Source organism: Thermobia domestica, chromosome 7 (assembly GCF_964235325.1).
Source record: "Thermobia domestica chromosome 7, izTheDome1.hap1.1, whole genome shotgun sequence".
In the NCBI taxonomy this organism is placed as follows: domain Eukaryota; kingdom Metazoa; phylum Arthropoda; class Insecta; order Zygentoma; family Lepismatidae; genus Thermobia; species Thermobia domestica.
Genome location: NC_137460.1, coordinates 120,637,356 through 120,657,128, shown reverse-complemented (window position 1 = coordinate 120,657,128; position 19,773 = coordinate 120,637,356).

The window sequence follows — 19,773 nt, the reverse complement described above, 5'->3', positions numbered from 1 at the left end:
AAAATGACGCTGCTTTTAGCATCATATCTACAGAGTTACGATAGTACATTGCTAGAGCGCTTACATTTGATTTCAAGAGTCGAAGGCGTGATCTCAAGCTATGTGCTTTCATAGTGGATGATATTAAGAGAGAGAGAGAGAGAGAGAGAGAGAGAGAGAGAGAGAGAGAGAGAGAGAGAGAGATTCGAATATGAAGACAGAAAGACATGATTTATATACGCAAGTTTAGATACAAGAGTTTTTTAGTCTCTAAAAAAATGTTCTGATAGCATCCATATTATCGCGAAATTTGTGATTTTGTGAGTGGATCACATTAAAAAAAGCGCTTTTTGTTTAAAAAAACAATGAAAATGCACATAGAAGTGTCACTTGGATGCGAACCTACAACTTCAAAAATTGAACACTTACGTCATTATATGTTATACGAATGGTTAATGTAAGGGATTTTTACATGGATGATCTTATGTTCGAATCCCGATCGTTCTTGTTGTGCTGTTTTCTCTTAGCTACACTCATAGTGTGCATTCCAGAAGGTCAATTTTGAATTAAATGTAGTCACAGCTAGTTTAAGCCGAAATTGTTTGCAAATATGAGACGTTATTACATGATTATCATTAGCTTACAGTATTAAACTTTGGTATCAACTCTTGCAACCTTAATTTATCTCATCTCTCGGTGTGTTTTGTTACAAAATTCATGAACACCTAGCAGAGGGCGTACGATATTGTCTACGGCAATGGGAAGATAGTCCGCCTTGTTACGTGAGTTCACTTGAAGCACCTCCCATTCAATCTCCTAAGTAAGCTATCATTTTGCTTTTGGTGTGAAAATGGCACATTACGGAATTACTGTTAAAAGCAATGTAACTGTTTAATTGAGTATGTGGGCATGAGATATAGTGAGGCAGGCGCGAGACATGGCGTTAACCAAGCAACAGCATGGAGGTGGTAGAGGAGATATGGGGAAACAAGAGATGTAAGACGTAAAAGAGGAACTGGGTAACAAAGACTACCAGAGGTTAATTCCCCAATGCCATGAGCAGTCTTTCATGTCTGCCTGACGGTTATGAGAGGAAAAAAATTCCCAGGCGATGTTACGACTGTCCAACGTAGATTCAAAGCCTTTGGTTTCAGGTCACACAGGGCAACTGTTAAGGAGGGGCTAACAGAAGAGCACATAGTTGAAGAGCACTGGAGGTTTTCTTCTTTTTACAGACGAAAAATATTTTTAGTGCAATCTTCGGCACTAAGCATGTTTACCTCCCCCTCCCTGGAAAAGGTATGCCTCTGAATACGTTTCCCGTTAAGGTCGAATGGGACATGTAACAATCCACTGCTGGGCATGGATATTCAATGCTGCAAATTTCGGTGGAATCCACAGGATTCGTGATCGCCTAAACGCTCACGGACGAAACGCCTCCGAAAAAAAATTAAAAGTATTCTTACAGTTAGTATTATTGTATCCTCGTCGCCAAAAGTGCCTTTACATCGCCGTGACGGGTATGTGACAGCGCAGTACATTAAAGAAGGGATGGTTGCATAAGAATTTGTGATTAATTTTGAAGAGTTTTTATTTTGACTAGGAAAATAAAGTAGGTATAGGGAGTAAAGACACAGATTTGAAGCATCAGTGCACTGTCATCTCTGAAAAGATTCGTATTATTGCCTTATATGTTAAGTTAAACACCACAACATCTGTCACTGATAGCGTAGATCATCTTACTTTTTAAAATTGTCCCTGTAGCCTATTTGTCCATACATTAATCTCCAGATATGATGTATAGAGAGGAGAAAGAAAGAGATACAACATCTGTAAGATTTATGTAATTCACTAAGGGACTATAGGAAACGACTAAGCTAATTACTGCTACTAGCGCTTTTTAATCTTCAGGGATTTACTACATGTTCGCAAAACATTATTCTAAGTCCTAAATCTGTGCGTGAATTATTTCATTCGCCTCACTGTAATTATTTTAGAATGGAAACTGATTACGCTGAACGTGAAAATGTTTCTCGTAAAGCAAGGGCCGTAATAAATGTAAATAAGGTTCTCATTATTATATAAAACACATAAGTATTTATTCCGTGTATAGAACAATATAATACAGTAACTAAGCAACATCATAATCACTAACGCCCGCAGGATTTTTTTTAACGGGTGGAGGGGAAGTCCGATATAGAATGTTTCGTTTTATTCCCTATATATATTAACAGTCATAACATTTATCATTGATAGCGTATATCGTCTTTCGCCACTGTAGCTTATTCGTCAGAACATTCATCTCCAGACATGATGTCGAGAGAATAGAAAGAAATAGATATGAACAGTGGTGTAACTAATTTTACTGCGCCCTGGATCCATCGATCATCGATTTACTCATACTCCCCCAGGCCCTCTGCCACAGGTATTTCAGCTGCTGCGTTATATATATGGTTCCATGTCAGAAGGGCCAAACAAAAGGGCAAAGACAGAAAGGCCCGAGTCAAAAGGGCCCTGCGTCAAATGGGCCCGGGTCGAGATGGCCCCCTCGCTACAAAATGGCCCGAGTCAAAAGATCTCCGCAACAACAGGGCACCAGTCAAAAGATCCTGCGTCAAACGGGCTCGGATCAAAAGGGCCCGAATCAAAACGCCCCTCATAAGAAGGACCCAGGTCGAAAGGTCTCCGCAACAAAAGGGCCCGAGTCAAAAGGCCCCGAATCAAAACGACCCTCATAAAAAAGCCCGAGTCAAAAGGGACTCCGCTACAAAAGAGCCAGAGTCAAACGACCCTGCGTCAAAAGGGACCGAGTCAAAAGTGGCCGAATCAAAACGCCCCTCATAAAAAGAGCCATAGTCAAAAGGAGCCCACGAGAAAAGGATCCGAGTCAAAGGCCCTGCGTCAAATGAGCCCGGGTCAAAAGGGGCTCTGCCACAAAAGGGTCCGTGTGAAAACGACCTCACATCAAAAGGGCCCGGGTCAACAGGTCTCCACAACATAAGTCCCGAGTCAAAAGGTCCCGAATCAAAACGCCCGTCATAAAAAGGAGCAGAGTCAAAAGGGGCCCGCTACGAAAGGGCCCGAGTCAAACGGCCGTAAGTCAAAAGGTCGCGGATTAAAAAGGCCCTAGTCAAAAGGGGCCAAATCAAAATGCACCTCATAAAAAGAGCCCGGGTCAAAAGGGTTCCACAACAAAGTTACCTGAGTCAAAAGACCCTGCGTCAAACGGACCCGGGTCAAATAAAGCCGGAGTCAAACGGCCCCGCGTCTAAAGTGCCCGGGTCGAAAGATCTCCTCAACAAAAGGTCCCGAGCCAGAAGGCCCAAATCAAAACGCCCCTCATCAAAAGGGCCATAGTAAAAAGAGTCTCACGACAAAAGACCCGAGTCAAAAGGACCTGCATTAAACGCGCCTGCGTCGAAATGGGCCCCGCTACAAAAGGGCCCGAGTGAAATCGGCCCCACGTCAAAAGGGACCTGTTCAAAAGGTCTCCACAACAAAAGGGCCCGAATCATAATGCCCTCATAAAAAGGAGCCGAGTCCAAAGGGGTCCCCCTACTAAAGTGCCCGAGTCAAACGGCCGTGCGTCAAAAGGGTGCTGGTTTAAAGGGCTGGAGTCAAAAGGGGCCGACTCAAAACGCCCCTCATAAAAAGAACCCAAGTCAAAAGTGTTCCACGACAAAGGAACCCGAGTCAAAAGGCCCTGCGTCAAATGGACCCGGGTCAAATAAAGCCGGAGTCAAACGGCCCGCGTCGAAAGGGCCCAGGTCGGAATGTCTCCGCAACAAAAGGGCCTGAGAATCGTTTGTTAACACAACGCAAAAATTTGAGATTTAGATAGCGATAATAAACATAACAATTATAATGATGTCTGCAGAATTTTTGTGTATACTGGTACGGAATGACAACCAACGTCAGTAACAGAGGCGACTCTTGAGGGAAGTGACATTGGTAAAAATTAACATTTTACGAACGCAATCCACAAGAAGTTAACTGCACAAATGTATGATGGAATTTCATTTACGGTGGAAAACATTAACGGTCTCAAAACAAAAGATCAAACAAAACTAGTGATGAGCGCAAGAGTCTTGGTCTTGCAGTTTTTGCAAGTCTTGCATGCAAGACCAAGACCAGGAATCCCGATGCAAGACCAAGACCAAGACCACACCTGCAAGACCAAGACCAAGACCAAGACTCTTGCGCAAGAGTCTTGCACAAGTACCGTTTCGGTGGTAGAGCAGTCACATGTGGTTATACGGGTCCCTGGTTGGATTCTAGCATGCGCCATGGAAACTTTTTAGTGGGCAAACACCGTGTGCGTGGGTTTTCTCGGTAGAGACCTGCATGGGCCGGGCCTTGCCCGAGACCCGAAGCCCGGCCCTACCCGCGGGCCGGGCTTGGGCGGGCCGATTCTATTATTTCTTTGAGTCGGGCCGGGCTTGGCGGTCCGACACTGATTTCTTTTCAGGTCGGGCCGGGCTGGGGCCGATTAATTGCAATTCTTTAACCCTCGAGAAGTCGCGCTGAAAAAGTAACGCGAGTAGTCTCGCGCGGTCAAATGGACCGAACGAACATAATGTGTTGCAAAAATAGTTTTAAACAGTTTTCTTGTATTAGAAACGTAATTTTATATATTTTCTGATTAAGAGGGAATAACATTTTTATTATTATAATAAGTTTTACAGTAATAACTATTAGAGAAACCTACAACTAGACATGTTATTTTTTTATTTCTCATTTGGAATAAAATGTTTTTGTCGTTATATATTTCTTTAGATAGATAGCACTGGTTTTATTGAAAATTCTAAACCTGATGATGATCTTCTGTTTTTGTCAACTTTGGTTCGTCTAAAATTAGAAATGCAATAGTAAATTAGTTAAAAATATACTATATAAACATAACAATAAAACAAAGCTTCACAGCGCATTTTACATTGAATTAGAGCTCATTCGTAGCTAAGCGGTTAGCATACACGCCTTTGGTGTGGGACTGCCGGCTCGATTCCCGGTGGGACCTCATGTGGTTCGGATCCTTCGTTAAGCAGTAGGTCCACGTCTTACATAGCCTTGATGCTGAAAAGGGCGCTAAATTGAAATCAAATCAAATTTACATTGAATTATTTTAAGGTCCTGTTATTTTGAAACTTCACCTATACAGCACTACATTGAATTATTTTAGGTTATCTTCAAATTTACACTGTTCTACACTTCGTCGTCGCTTATTTCGTCCCCTCTTGCTCTGACTACATTCGGGGAATCGCTGGTCATTTCTGGGTTTAAGGTCTTCAGATTCGCTCGCAGACTCCTCACTTGACCTTTCGTGTTCACTCATATATAAATATTTGTTATGATCTTCCTCAGACAAAGCTTCCACGAGATCATGTCGGCTGATTTATCCAAATAGTCAATCCCTAACATTTCCCTCCGTTGTTTTAAGCTGTTCAGTTCTAATTTTCTCTTTTCTCATACTTGGTATCAGTTTGTTAACTCTGTCGACCTCTCTTCCGTCCATTAAAATAATATTTATGTTTATAAAGCTTAAAACATCTCCAAAGCAAAGGTGACGTGCAGAGCGAAACACTGAGAAAAAACATTACACGGTTAGTCGCGCGCGGTGGAAAGCACCGCAGAATCACTAAACAATCACTAGTACTTAAACTAAACAACGGATAACGGAGTGATTGAGCAGGAATGTTTGGGATGGTGAGGGGCAAGATTAGCTAGACGGAGAAGTCTGTCGGACAAACAGAATGGACACACGATCGAAAATAATTTCCCTGTGGTGCTTTTGACCGCGGCGCGACTACTCGAGGGTTAATAATTATTGACATTCGTTAAACGATAATTAGAATAAAGGCAAACGTTGAAGAAGTGTGCCCGTGAAAAATGTTATAAAATGAAACTTCGAAAATTTATCGGGCCCGGGCCGGGCTTGGGCCAAGAATTTTAAAAAACTTATAGGGCCGGGCCGGGCCGGGCTCGGGCCGAAAATCTCCAAAACGTTTCGGGTCCGGGCTGGGCCGCGCCTACGTACATTCGGGCTGGATTGGGCTCGGGCCGAAAACTTCGGCCCGTGCAGGTCTCTATTTCTCGGTCTTTTGATGTTCCCTCCTACTTTCTTCAATCCACTATTTCATTCATTTCTCATGAATACCGTCTCCCTTAGCCCCGATGCATAATCGTGGGACGTTAAACTAGATATTTCGTTTCGTTTTAAAACATATTAGTGGTGTTTTTCTTCCAAAACTAAAGTGAAATGTAGTATTGAACATTGGTGATACCGTACACCATAGGTGTCGACTACATGGGTATGGCCTTGGCTCCCAGACTCAAGCATCCGTTGGGAATTTTTAATGTGTGCTCATAAACTTAATATCGAAATAACATTTTCATTACATTGAAAAAACTTAATACATGTAACCGCAAGTTTGATTTCATGGGTGGATGCTTATACGTTGAATAATTGTTTATCAATATAACTTTTAGCATCCTTAGGTATACGACACATCGAGGGTTGAGCGATATAACATTATCCTACAACAATAAATCTATGTCATAAAATTGAAAGTGACTATTTTTGTGACTCCTAATCTCTTGAACCACCCAACCGATCTCGATCAAATTTTCAACACAGATGGAGTTTGAGCCTGGGAGTGTTTTCATCATTTCACTTTGACGGTAAGCTTAGGAGAGGGGAGAATATATTTATTTTTTATATAATAATAAATAAAACTTAACAACTTCAACCAAACGAGTAATCTCGATCAAATTTTTAACATAGATGAGGTTCAAGCCTGGAATGTTATATGTCAGTTCACTTTGGTGGTAGAACCTAGGGGGAGAAGAGCGAAAGGGTGTATATATATATATATATATATATATATGTGTGTGTGTGTGTGTGTGTATGTATATAACTTAATAACTCTTGAACCACCTGACCGAACTCGATCTTATTTTAAGATAGATGAGGATCGGGCCTGAGATGGTTTCTATCATATCACTTTGATCTTGAAGTTTAGGGGAGAGGGAGAGGAAAGATATTTAACAATGATGGAAAATGACCGACATTGAAATTGAATCTATAGTTTTGGGGACCGCTAAGGTAAACAATGATACTTCCGGTGCTGTTTAAATCAAAATTCAGCCCCGTAGCTTGGCGGAGGGAAGGGGGAGATATATAAAAATGATCGAAAATGGCGAATATTAGTGTCGAATCCATAGTTTTCGAGGTCGCTGAGTTGAATACTGAGACTTCCTATACCATTTACGACCAAATTCAGCCTCGTAATTTGGGGAAGAGGGAGATGCATAATAATGATTAAAATGACCAAATATTAGTGCCGAATCCATAGTTTCGTAGTCTCTGACACGAACAGTGACACTTGTGATGCCGTTTAAATCCAAATTCAGCCCGGCAACTTGGGGAGGAGGAAGAGAGGGAAACATAAAAATAATCGAAGATGACCGATATTAGAGAGCGCTTTACTAATAGTAAAAAAGTGATTGACTAACGATATATATATATATATATATATATATATATATATATATATATATATATATATATATATATATATATATTATTTTAGTTTAACCCAACAAAGTAGATACTTGATGCTAGTAATCCATATTCACAAGTGAGACTTCAAATAACTTGGAGTTTGATGCCCTTATTTTGTATTTCTAATACAGGCCAACAGTATTTATATAAATTGAGTCTACACAAAAGACATAGACAGTTGAGTCGTTTTCAGTTTTCCCTCAAATTATTCTAAAATATTAAGAGGTTTGATTATAATAATTATTATTTTAATTTTCTTTCCCTCTTTTTTTTGTCAATATTGCTAAACATATCATCATCATAATAGCTATTCTGCTATTATTGGCAGGTTATTTGCTTCAACAGACAAGGTTTGACGTTCGGTGGTCCTCAGCTGGTCTCTTCGTCTTGACGTGGCAATTTTCTGTTTCAATACCTTCCTTCAACTAGTCTGCTTCGCTCCTTCCCTCTTTTTCCTTCCACAATACTCTCTAGCACGTCCCTTGTAATACAGTTCCTCGTCAGCCAATATCCTAAACAGTTCCCTTTCCCCCTCTTAACAATATCTAAAATTCTTCTTTTTTTTTCTCCTACTGGTAATATTTCTAACACATTCGTTTTCGTTCAACACGGCTAATTCTCTTCTTTTTTCTCCATGCCCATGTTTCGAAAGTCTGGAATTTTTTCATCGCTTTTGCGTAATGTGAATGTCTCTGCCCCATGGAGTACATATTGGAATCAGTAAAACAAAAATTCAATATTTAATTGGAAGTTTGTTTAATACAACAATTAGCTAATCGTGGTTGGAAAGAAAAATCTGACGCCTTTAGAGTGTAAAAATAATTTTGCAATTCATGGTATTTCAATAATCTGTGCCGTCTGATTTTCTTTCATGCGAAACAGGGGTAGCCTCCTCAGTTTGGGAACCAGTGGAATGTTGGATTTGTTAAAAATATATATATATATATATATATATATATATATATAAACAGATTACGAAACCCTGTGATTTAGGCATATCTTATAAGTAGTGAAGCATGGGCACCCATTAAAAAAATAAAGGTCATAACCTATGTTGTACGCTATCATACTTACACGACGTTAAATTATATTACATTTAGAAACATACATTGTATTTCCGTTACTACTGGTGCTTTGTAGAGTTTATTATCCCTTATATCCATAGTAAAATTTACCTATGAAAAGCTTGAGATTTCTTAAATGCAAGACTTGCAAGACTCTTGCATGCAAGACCAAGACCAAAACCAAGGGTTCCAGTGCAAGACCAAGACCAAGACTCGATGTGCAAGACCAAGACCTTGCGTTGAGTTGAGTTGATTTTAGTTTAGCGTCCCTTTCAGCAGCGAGGCTATATGAGACGTGGACCTACTGATTAACGTGGAATCCGAACCAAATGAGCTCCCGCCGGGAATCGAACCCGGGTCTCCCACGCCAAAGGCGCGTACGCTAACCGCTTAGCCACGGAGGAGCTCAGACCAAGACCTTGCATTTGCTCATCACTAAACAAAACACATCAATCACTTTTTGTTCATTGTTATGCATATTGTGATTATTATTATTATTATTATTATTATTATTATTATTATTATTATTATTATTATTATTATATTACTTTTATTATTATTACCATTTTTATTAATAATAATATGCAAGGTCAGTGGTAGCCCATGCCTTCAAACCAGTATACGCCACTGTTTGAAACTATGAACTCTACATTAACATAAGTCGTCTTTCGATCATTTTATGTTCGAAGGTGTGCATGGGTGTCTTACCCCTTCCCCCAAAGCATGAAAAGCAAACACAGCCAGAGGCAGAGAGAGAGAGAGACACACAGAACACACAGCTCGAAGTGTAGCTGCAAGAGACCTATGGGTAACTATAGTTGCCCTCTTGTTACAAGGTGTTGAGTCAGGTAGTATCAAGGTCAGTTCCTGCAGTTGAACACGAAGTTGACTGTTAGAAAACAGAAGCATATAACTAGTCTCATCTGTTTACTTTTCACGAATATTTTTCACCTTCATGTGTACAGATCACGTCTGGCGTACATTTAAAAGGCGGCTGTGTCAAGTATATATTCCCAAAAAGATATGAGTACTCAAAAGGCAAAAACCTGTAGCTAGTTTTGTTTTCCTTTTTCTATTAGCCAGTGGAAGCGTTGTTTCAACATCCTTCTTGTAGCTTGCTTAGCACTTTCACTTCCTCTTTTTAGTTGAGCTTTCGGCTATAAATACTAGGGATGGCCACATTTTTTCGAAAAATACTTTTTCGAAAAATGAATTTTTCAAAAACGAAAATTTTTTCGAAAATACGAAATTTTTTTCGAGAAACGAAAAACGATTTTTTTTTCGAAAAAACGAAAACGAAATTTTTCCGAAAACCGGAAAACGAAAACTACCGAGAAACGGAAAACGGATAATTTTTGTAAAACAAACTGAGTTTATTTCATTTGTTAGTACTTCCAAACTATAGTATACTATGCATACGTATAGGAAGTCTTATAGAAGGGCTATGTTCATCTGTCTGCCTATCCATCCGTTCGTCTGTCAGCTGGTATCAGAGCAAGAGCGGCAAGAAATAGCGAGAAGCATACATGTAAGTTTGCAACACGAATAGATTCATCTAATGCATTTGACTTTTATTTAATAATCCAGAAGTGGTAGAGATCTATCGCTTTCTGCTACATTGTTGATCAACACAGAACACAAACGGTAACATATAGAAAGACGCGATTTTCCAGAACCAATTCAGTGTCCCAAGAATATATTCAATGTTCGCCCTTATTACACTTGCAGCTTAAGCTATGCATAAGTGTCGAAAGTCTTGAGAATGGCTTTGTCCGTCTGTCTGTCGAGAGGTGTCAGAGCAAAACAGTAACAAATATTGAGAAGTCGTTTCTTGCGGTCGATTTAGAGCCCCTAAAATAGGTTCGATTTCCTAAATTAACCCTCCATTTAAAACCGTAAGTGGTTCTAATACCATTTTTGGTTTCAATTTGTATCGCTATAGAACGAAAATCGTAATAGATAGCGAGAAGCGATTTGTTGCAAACAATTTAGCGTCTTAGACAACATACAACTATCCACAACATTTAATCAAAACCAGAAATTGTTTATATTTACTATTATTTCCGGTTTTAATACTGAATTACGAGATATCGAGATGTAGATTTTGGCAATCGATTCAACTACCTAGAAATAGCTGTACCTTTTCCATTAATCCTCTATTCAGATCGGAAGTTGTTTAAAATAATCATTTTCGGTTTAACATTGATCGATATAGAACAAAATAGTAATAGATAGCCACAAGTGTTTTTTTTTTAATCTATACAGCGTCTCAAGATTATATAAGCTATATATCATCTCAACGCACAATACTATCGAAATTGAAAGTGGCTGAATTTACTAGTATATTCAATAGGGATTCAATACGGATTTTTATAAAGCAAAAGATTGAAGAAATAGTGATGCGGTTCTTTGCGATCGACTAAGCGTTCTAAGAATAGGCTCTACCTTCTCCCTTGATCTCTATTCACACCAGAAGTGGTTCAAATTAACGATTACAAGTTTCAACATTAATCGCCACAGAACAAAATTGGTAATAGATAGCGACAAGTGGTTCATCTACAATCGATTCAGGTTCTCAAGAGGAAATACAATTACAATCCACAACACTCCACAAAGGCAGAAATGGTTGAAGGTTATTACTATTTTTGATTTTATTGGTAATACTAATTTCCATAGAGCAAAATCGGTCAGAGATATCGAGATGCATTTTTTAAAATTAATCCAGCATCCCAAGAATAGATTCCACCTTCTTCGTTAACACTTTATTTGAACCGAAAGTGTTCAAATTAACCATTTCCGGTGTTAACACTTGTCGCGATAAAACAAAATTGTAATAGATAGCGACAAGCAATTTTCTGGAATCAATTCAGGGTTTTAAGAGAACATATCTTCATAACCTGCACCACTCTTCTGAAACGGAAATGCTTGATATTTACTACTACTTTCGGTTCCAATACTTATATGCATAGAACAATAACTATAAAAGATATCGAGAAGTTTTCTGAAATCGATTCAGCGTCCTAAAAATAGATTCCGTCTCCTCCCTTAACCCTCTATTCAAGCCGGAAGTGGTTCAAATTAGCCATTCCTGCTTTCAATCTTTATCGCCATAGAACAAAAACGATAAGTGATAGCTAATAATGGCTTTTTGATATGGATTCAGCATCCGAGGAACATATTCTATCTTTGATTTTATCAACCTATTCCAACCAAGAGTTTTAGTTGTGCTACTTGTTGTACTGAAGTTTTGAATATTCAATTCGCATGGATTGCAAGTCTGCCTCAGTTTTACACTGTGAAACGAAACTCATTTGTTTCTCTACAAAAACAGGAAAAAATGTATCACAATCGCTCCCCAGAAGAGAACACTCCTATTTTATATATAAATAAAGCCCATCCCAGAGTTGGAGCTCGTAAAAATAGCTCTAAGTAGCAGTATTACAACCCCCCCCCCCAGAAGTCCGTCCTGGATCCGCCCCTGATCACAACTCCCGGTTTCAGTATTGATCACCATAGAGCAAGCGAGAAGCATGAGTTCAGTACCTTCGCAATAGACTATGTCCAAGTTTCATCCTGTGGTAGAAATTTACTATCACTTCTAATTTCAATAGTGATCACCATAGAGCAAAACTAATAAGAGATAATGAGATATGTTTATATATATGAATCCAGGATTCGAAGATTGTCATATCGATCGCTATCCCTCTATGTAAACCGGAAATAGTGAGAAACTACCATTTCCGATCTCATAGTAAAGAAAAGGCGATAACCGGAAGCAGTTTTTGATATGGATTCTGTGCCACAATGGTAGTTTCCATCTCTAAGTTTAATGCAACCGAAAGTGATAAATACTTACTATATCTCTGGTTACAATCTTTCTTTCTCATAGAACGAGAGAAGTACTAGGAAGCGACAAACGTTTCTTTTCAATATATAATTTTATAATTCCAAGAAAAGATTTCAAGCCTGCAACTGGTCTAGTGGCTAGCGCGTATTCCTTTGATGCACAGGGTCCCGAGTGGGAAAACATTGAACGTGTTATGGTGGTTCGGATTCCACTTTATAATGTAGGTCCACGTCTTGTATAGTCTTGCTCGATTCTGAAAAGGGACGCTGAACTTCAACAAACAACCAAATAAAAAATATTTCATCTTAGTAGTATTCTTCTACTGAAGTTAGTAGCAGTAAAAACTAATACGAAAACGAAGACCCACCTATTTAAAATTTGAATTCTCGTTTGATGAGATTATTATATTAGTCTTTTTTTACATTATAAAATATAATGTCGGGCTAATTGCTGTATCGCCAGACTAATTTTAGGAAATTTACCGGGTCAATTGGAGAATTTATTTAAGTTTATGAGGAAGAGTGATTGAAAGTCAGGTAAGGGGAATAGCAAAAGCTCAGATAGTGATTGCATTTGCTGGTTGTTTTTGATGTTGTAAGCGGCACTGTATGTGGAGACCGATGGACTATTTCGCGGAGAGTTACACTTGTTTTACTATACGAATCCATAGATTGTAAAATGTATAGATAAATTTGAGCAAATCTTTAATTTGCCCATTTCATGTCGAGAACAGAAACCAACAAACCCCTGTGGGGCTTCTAATCCGTTCCTACTACTATCACTACCCCTACTCCTACTCCTTCTCCTACTACTACTGCTACTCCTACTTATACTATGGATCCGTATAGTAAAACTGCGCACCTAATAACATAATCTAACGTAACTTAATGTAATCCAACCAAATATAACCGAATGCAGTATATTTTGTTCCAGTTTTTCGATTTTCAAATTGATCCGGCGATTCAGCAGTAATGCCATATTGTCGATAACACATTAATAATCACTAGTAAATAATTATTTTTTAATATTCTGTAAAATATAAATTCTACACTGTTTACCTTTGTGAATTATTATTTCTAATTTATATCCCTCAAGAACCGAGAACCAAGGGTCTGTGGATCACAATATTTCATGCTGAGCTCGCACACGTACTAGACTTGTTAAAGTCTATGACCATATCAACTTTGGCCAATATCGGATGAGATTAACGCGTTTTAATGAAATTTATTCATTTAACTAAGTTCAAGTCGAAATTTTCTGAACAGTATTTTGAGAAAAAATACTGCTACAGGCTAGTCAGAGCATCAATGCAACTCTGTACTGTCAGCAGTTGAGCCGTGTTAAAAAAAAAAAAAAAAACAAGACTCTGGAGCCAGCACTTCTGAATCGCAAAGGGGTCCTCCTCTTACAGGACAACGCTAAGCCCCACGTGGCTAGGATAACCCCGGACACCATTCTACACTTTGGATGGGAAACACTATTGCATCCGCCATACTCCCCGGACATTGCACCGTCCGATTACCGCCTGTTCCATTCCTTGGACAATCAGCTTAGAGGACACCAGTTGAAATCCCTAGTAGAGGTGCAAAATGCACTTGATACCTTTTTCGATTCACGGCCCACCAAGTTCTAGTGCGATGGAATACATGGCCTTCCAAAACGTTGGCAGAAGGAGACTATTTTTGATCTTCCAGGTATGTCTTAGGTTAAATATCGATGTTTGAAGGTGTTGGGTGAAAAAGCGACAGATCTTTCTTGGTTACCTTTATAGTTACTAAGCTCGTCAAGATCTACCACCTTACCAAGTTTGGTAAAAATTGGATGAGTTCCATCTTTCGCGCTTTAATGAAATTTCTTGATTTCTCTGATTCCAAACCTAACATTGATAGCTAATAACTCAGGAACAAAAAGTCTGCACATCATAATATTTTATATGAGCTTCCATGCATACCAAGCTTGTCAATATTTACGATCCTACCAACTTTAGTCAAGATCATTTGAGTTTAATCAAATGCGACTTAGTGAAATTTCTTGATATCACTAACTTAAAACACAAATTTGATTAGCAATAACTCTGGAACCAAAGTCCCAAACACCATAATATTTAACATGTGTACTAAATACATTGCAGTCCATAACCATACTAATTTTGGTCGTAATTGGATGAGTTTCGTCAATAGTAGCACTACACACTATCCTTTCATTAGATCGAGCTCCTCCGTGGCTTAGCGGTTAGCGTACGCGCCTTTGGCGTGTTAGACCCGCGTTCGATTCACGGTGGGAGCTCATGTGGTTCGGATTTCACGTTAATCAATGAAATGAAATGAAATCTTTGAGTTTCACGTCCCACGGTTATGCCGGTTAGGCTAAAGGAGACGGTGATGATGAGAGATGAATGAAAATGGTGGAATGAAGAAAGTGGGAGAAAACGGGAGAACCCCGAGAAAACCCACGAGCACGGTGTTTGTCCACCACAAAGTTCACCTGGCGGGGGCTGGGATCGAACCCGGGACCCCAAGCACCAGAGGTGAACGTCCACGTTAATCAGTAGGTCCACGTCTCATATAGCCTCGCTGCTGAACGGGACGTTAAACTCAAAATCAATTCAACCTTTCATTAGATCCAAATCCAAGGAGCACGGTAGCTCAGTGTTAGAACGCTTACCTCTTGTGCATTTGATCCCAGACCAAGTAAGTTCGTGGCAGACAACATCGTGTCCGTGTATTTTCCCGGGGTACTCCCATTTCCTCCCACATTATCATTCCACGAATTCCGAAAACTTTTCGAGAAACGAAAAATCATCAAAAAAGGGAAAACGAATTTTTCGAAAAAAATCTTTTCGAAAAAACGAAAAACGTTTTTCGAAAAACGAAAAATCTTTCGAAAAAACGGAAAACAATTTTTTTCGAAAAATGAAAGACGAAAAAATTTCCGAAAAACGACAAACATTTTTTTTCGAAAAACGAACGAAAAAACGAGAAATGAAATTTCCGAAAATCGAAAAACAGATTTTTTAAAAAGGCCATTCCTAATGAATACCACCGCGACAAGTCGTGGTTCTTATGATAGTGGCGTATTTTCGTCCGGAGAAATTATGGAAATAATAAATAATGTAGACTCCGATGCTTTTGAAACGGACGATGAATGTAGTTTGTACGAAGATTCTAGCATCAATTTATGTGACACACATACCTCTTTTCATATAACATCGCTGTTGAACGGGACGTTAACTCTAAATCAAAACTCAACACATACCTCTTTCTATTTAAAAATATTGTGTGGTATACAATATTCGGAATTCAAGATGGCTGCCATGATGTGCACTAAATCATTTATGTCGTTATTATTGTTCTGTCCCAATACTTTTCAGTAACCCTGTATACAGATCCACATGTCTTCTCACAGCAAAATTAATCTAATGTTTTCCACAGAATATTTTTCATACTAATATGTATTTTTATACTTTGATCCAGGAGTAGAAATGGAATTCTAGAAGTAAGGGAAAAGTCAGCAATAGATAAAGTTTGATTGAGCTATGTCACAAGAATACAAACTCAGAAAGACGGTAGTTAGGGGCGGACTGGCCAGGGCCCTTAGGTCGCAATCGCGGCCTAGGCCCTCTAAGAAAACAATGATGAAAGAATAAAGAAAGAAAGAGAAAGAAAAGCTAAAACAAAAGAGAGCTAAATAATTCAGTAGCTCAGTGTTATTATGCTACCAACACACACTCCTCTTCCACCCTTCCATCAATCAGTAAGTTATCTTTTTTAATAGGGTCCTTTCGTTACTAGATTTGTGGCTAGGTCCATCTTTCACTATGGTCTTTTATTATCAGAATTTGTGATTTAGTTTGTACCTGGGGCCTTGGGCCCTTCTTTCAATATATTGGACAGTTGGGTCCTTCTTTCATTACATTGAGAAGTTGGGGCCCTGGGCCCTTTATTCATTATATTGGGCAGTTGGGGCCCTTCTTTCATTTCATTGAGCAGTTGCGGTCCTAGGCATGTTTTTCATCATGTTGAGCTGTTGGGACCTGGGACCTTTTTTCATAATGTAGGGTAGTTGCATCCCTTTCAAGGTTGAAGACTGGTGCCTGGTTTGTAGCTGGATTCATATTTAACCACAGGCTGATTGGTTCTTTATGGATGTTAATACACCTTGTAGGTCTATATTTGATAATTCAAAAATGGGAAAACAACGCATTTTTAAAAATTTATTTTCTATCAAAAAGTTTACAAAATAACAGGAGAAAACAGTGGAAGACGCCAAGAAAGCGGGTATTTCAACATAATGGTTGATTCTATCCAAGATGTTTCAGGGCTTAATCAGCTGGCTATAGTAATTCTCTGCGTTATAAACGGTCAAGTATTTGAGCGGCTGTTAGTAGTTGTCGTAAACAGCTTGGGCGTCTCTGGCGGGGGGACGATGGGGACGCGTCCCTCCAATATTTTGAAGTACAAAATATTCAATATTTTGTTCTAATTTAATTTATTTACTAACGGCAGAATAACATATAAATGATAATAATTATATTTATTTGTCATATAATATTCAGGCTGTGTAACAGAGTTCTTGATATGCCTCACGGGGTCCGTGAAGGTAAGCAGAAATGTAACAAATGGAATTAAAGATAATAAACAGGTTGGGCTAGATAGTACCATTTAAATAACTTTCTTTGATGTCCTCCCCAAATTGTATATGCCAGAGACGCCAGTGGTAAACAATGACACTACAAGACAAGTAACTTATAATGAAATCAAAAGAGTACTTTGTGACAAAAATGTTTTGATGCTTGTGATGATATTGTAAGTTGCTTTTTTGATGGAGCTGCTAACTTCAATGGATGTTATTAAGGAGTTAAAGCATTACTGGAGAAGGATAATCCTGAAATCATTTACACCCAATGCATGGCTTATGCTCTTAATTTCGTTATGACAAATTCGACTGAGTAGATACCTGAAGCTGCAAATTTATTTGAAACCAGTGCCATGTTCTGTCTGAATACTACAAAAGAAAGGATGTTTGTAAGAAAATGATTGATGCAAGCCACGAGGGACATGACAGACTACGAAAAGTTCAACAAGTTCGTACAACACGATGATGGAGCAGAAACAAGGCACTGAATGCAGTAGTAGACACTAATGAGTTTCGCTACGAAACATGAAACCAAGACGAGGATGACTGTCTATCATCAAGATTTCTTTCATTTTTATTGTTCCTCAGTGATGATGTACGGAACAGGGGTTTTAATGCGAAATGAAAATTTTAAGCTAAACTTTGCTGAAGAAATGGACAGAATTTAACACTGTAATGAGGACTTCTATGTTTCAGGACTTATTTACGGAAACGGAGCCTGTTTCAAAACACCTGCAGTCTCACGGATTGGACTATCTGACTACCTGGAGATTTCTAGACAATTTGCAGCAGCAGCTTCAGAAGAAAATAGAGGCAAAAGATGTATGTTTAATGCTTTACGAAAACACAAAAATATTTTGTGTGAAAATAAATCAACAGCTTGTGCAATCTGGTGTAGAGATAGCAATGGAAAAAAACTTTTTGCACAGAATAATCTTAAAGGAAAAGAAAATGCCAGGAGTACTGGATGAACTGGAAAAGAACTTAAATATAAGTGAAAATGATTTATTCAGAATAAAAAAAAAACTTCAACGAAAATTCTGAATACAGCTGTTACCTGTGTCAGTGATAGATTTCAGCAGCCGAAAGAACTCCAAATACTGGAACCTAAGAACTTTTCAGAAATCAAGAAGAATGGTGTATCTGCAAGAGCTTTCAGAGTTCTTCCGAAAAAAACTAAATATAAAACAGGAGAAAATATACAAAGAGCTCCAGCAGTTCTCTGTCGTGTATTTCACTGTCACAAAACGTTCTCGTTTTTGATGATCCTGAAGAGAATGATGCCCCTGAACCCGTAGATGATGATGATTATGCATCTGAGCATGCTATGGAAGATGGAACATCTTTGGACGGAATTCACGGTAAGAGTGATAATGATGCTGCAAACACCTTGTATAAAAATTGTTTGTCATGTGCAGGGAAAATTTTGCACCAATTTCCGTCAGTCTAGTTGCTTTAATAATTTATACATTGTATACAAACATGTGTTGTCTCTACCATGCACACAAGTGACATGTGGAAGGTGCTTCTCAAAGTTAAAGTTAGAGTAAACAAATCTCAGAGCTAGTTTGTGTGAAGACATTTGGACACATTTTTGCTAATGAATATGGAAAGAGACATGTTAAATTTAGTGTCTGTGAACGAAGTAATTCAGAAACTCCGCGATTCATAAGCTGAACTGCAAAGAATCTTAACTTTTTAAAATTATTAGTTGTTTCGTGGTTCAGCAGTGTTTATCATTTTCAGTAAAACTGTCGTGTTCATTCCACAGTCAAAAGTTATTATTAGTTGTTTAGTGTTACAATTTTTAATAAGCTGCCCTGTTCATTCCATAGTAAAAGTTATTCGCTATTATATTTTTTAGTGTTTCAGCTACTATACAGAGTGTCTCAAAAGTCCCGTGACATACGGTAACTCTCTTATTATCAGAGTTACAACAAAATATAGGCGGGGAAACGGTCTCCAAATATGATGTTTTCAATCTAAAGTGAAAGAATTTTTCAAATCGGACAAGCCGTTTGGGCTGTACACTCTATATGCGCCCAATGTTACATGAAAATGCAACGTTACCATTTACCCGGACCCACAACATAAATGAATGAAGTTACTGTCTATTAAAAACATTATATTTGTAGGCGGTTTCCTCTCTTACATTTTGTTGTAACTCTGATAACAACAGAGTTATCCATGTCAGGGGACTTTTAGACACCCCGTGTGGCAATGCAATAATAATTATAAAATATTCTCTTGAAAGTTTGTTTCTGGAAATTCTGTGCTTGCTGTGTCATCAAATTTTCAACGACCAATCATAAATTATAGCTTGCAAAAACTATCAAGTAACAACGAATTTACAACTGCACAACGCGATGGCTCATCGCAGATGTTCATTGTACGCAGTGGCGCAACCAGGATTTTATTTCGGGAGGGGCCAAGAATATCCAGTACAGTAGTCTGCAAACGACGTGCTGCACCATTTGATGTGGACAAAATTGAAATTTTGAATTCTCCTCATTACAAGCAATTTAGTTATCCTTATTATTAACATGCTGAAAAACCTTAAAATGAAAATTCCAATTCACAAATTCCCTATTATTAACGGTTACAAGTTTTAAAATTTGCGCTATAATAAATATTTTGAACATCTTTATTTTTGCATAAAATGACGCACTCTTTACTAACATTTATTA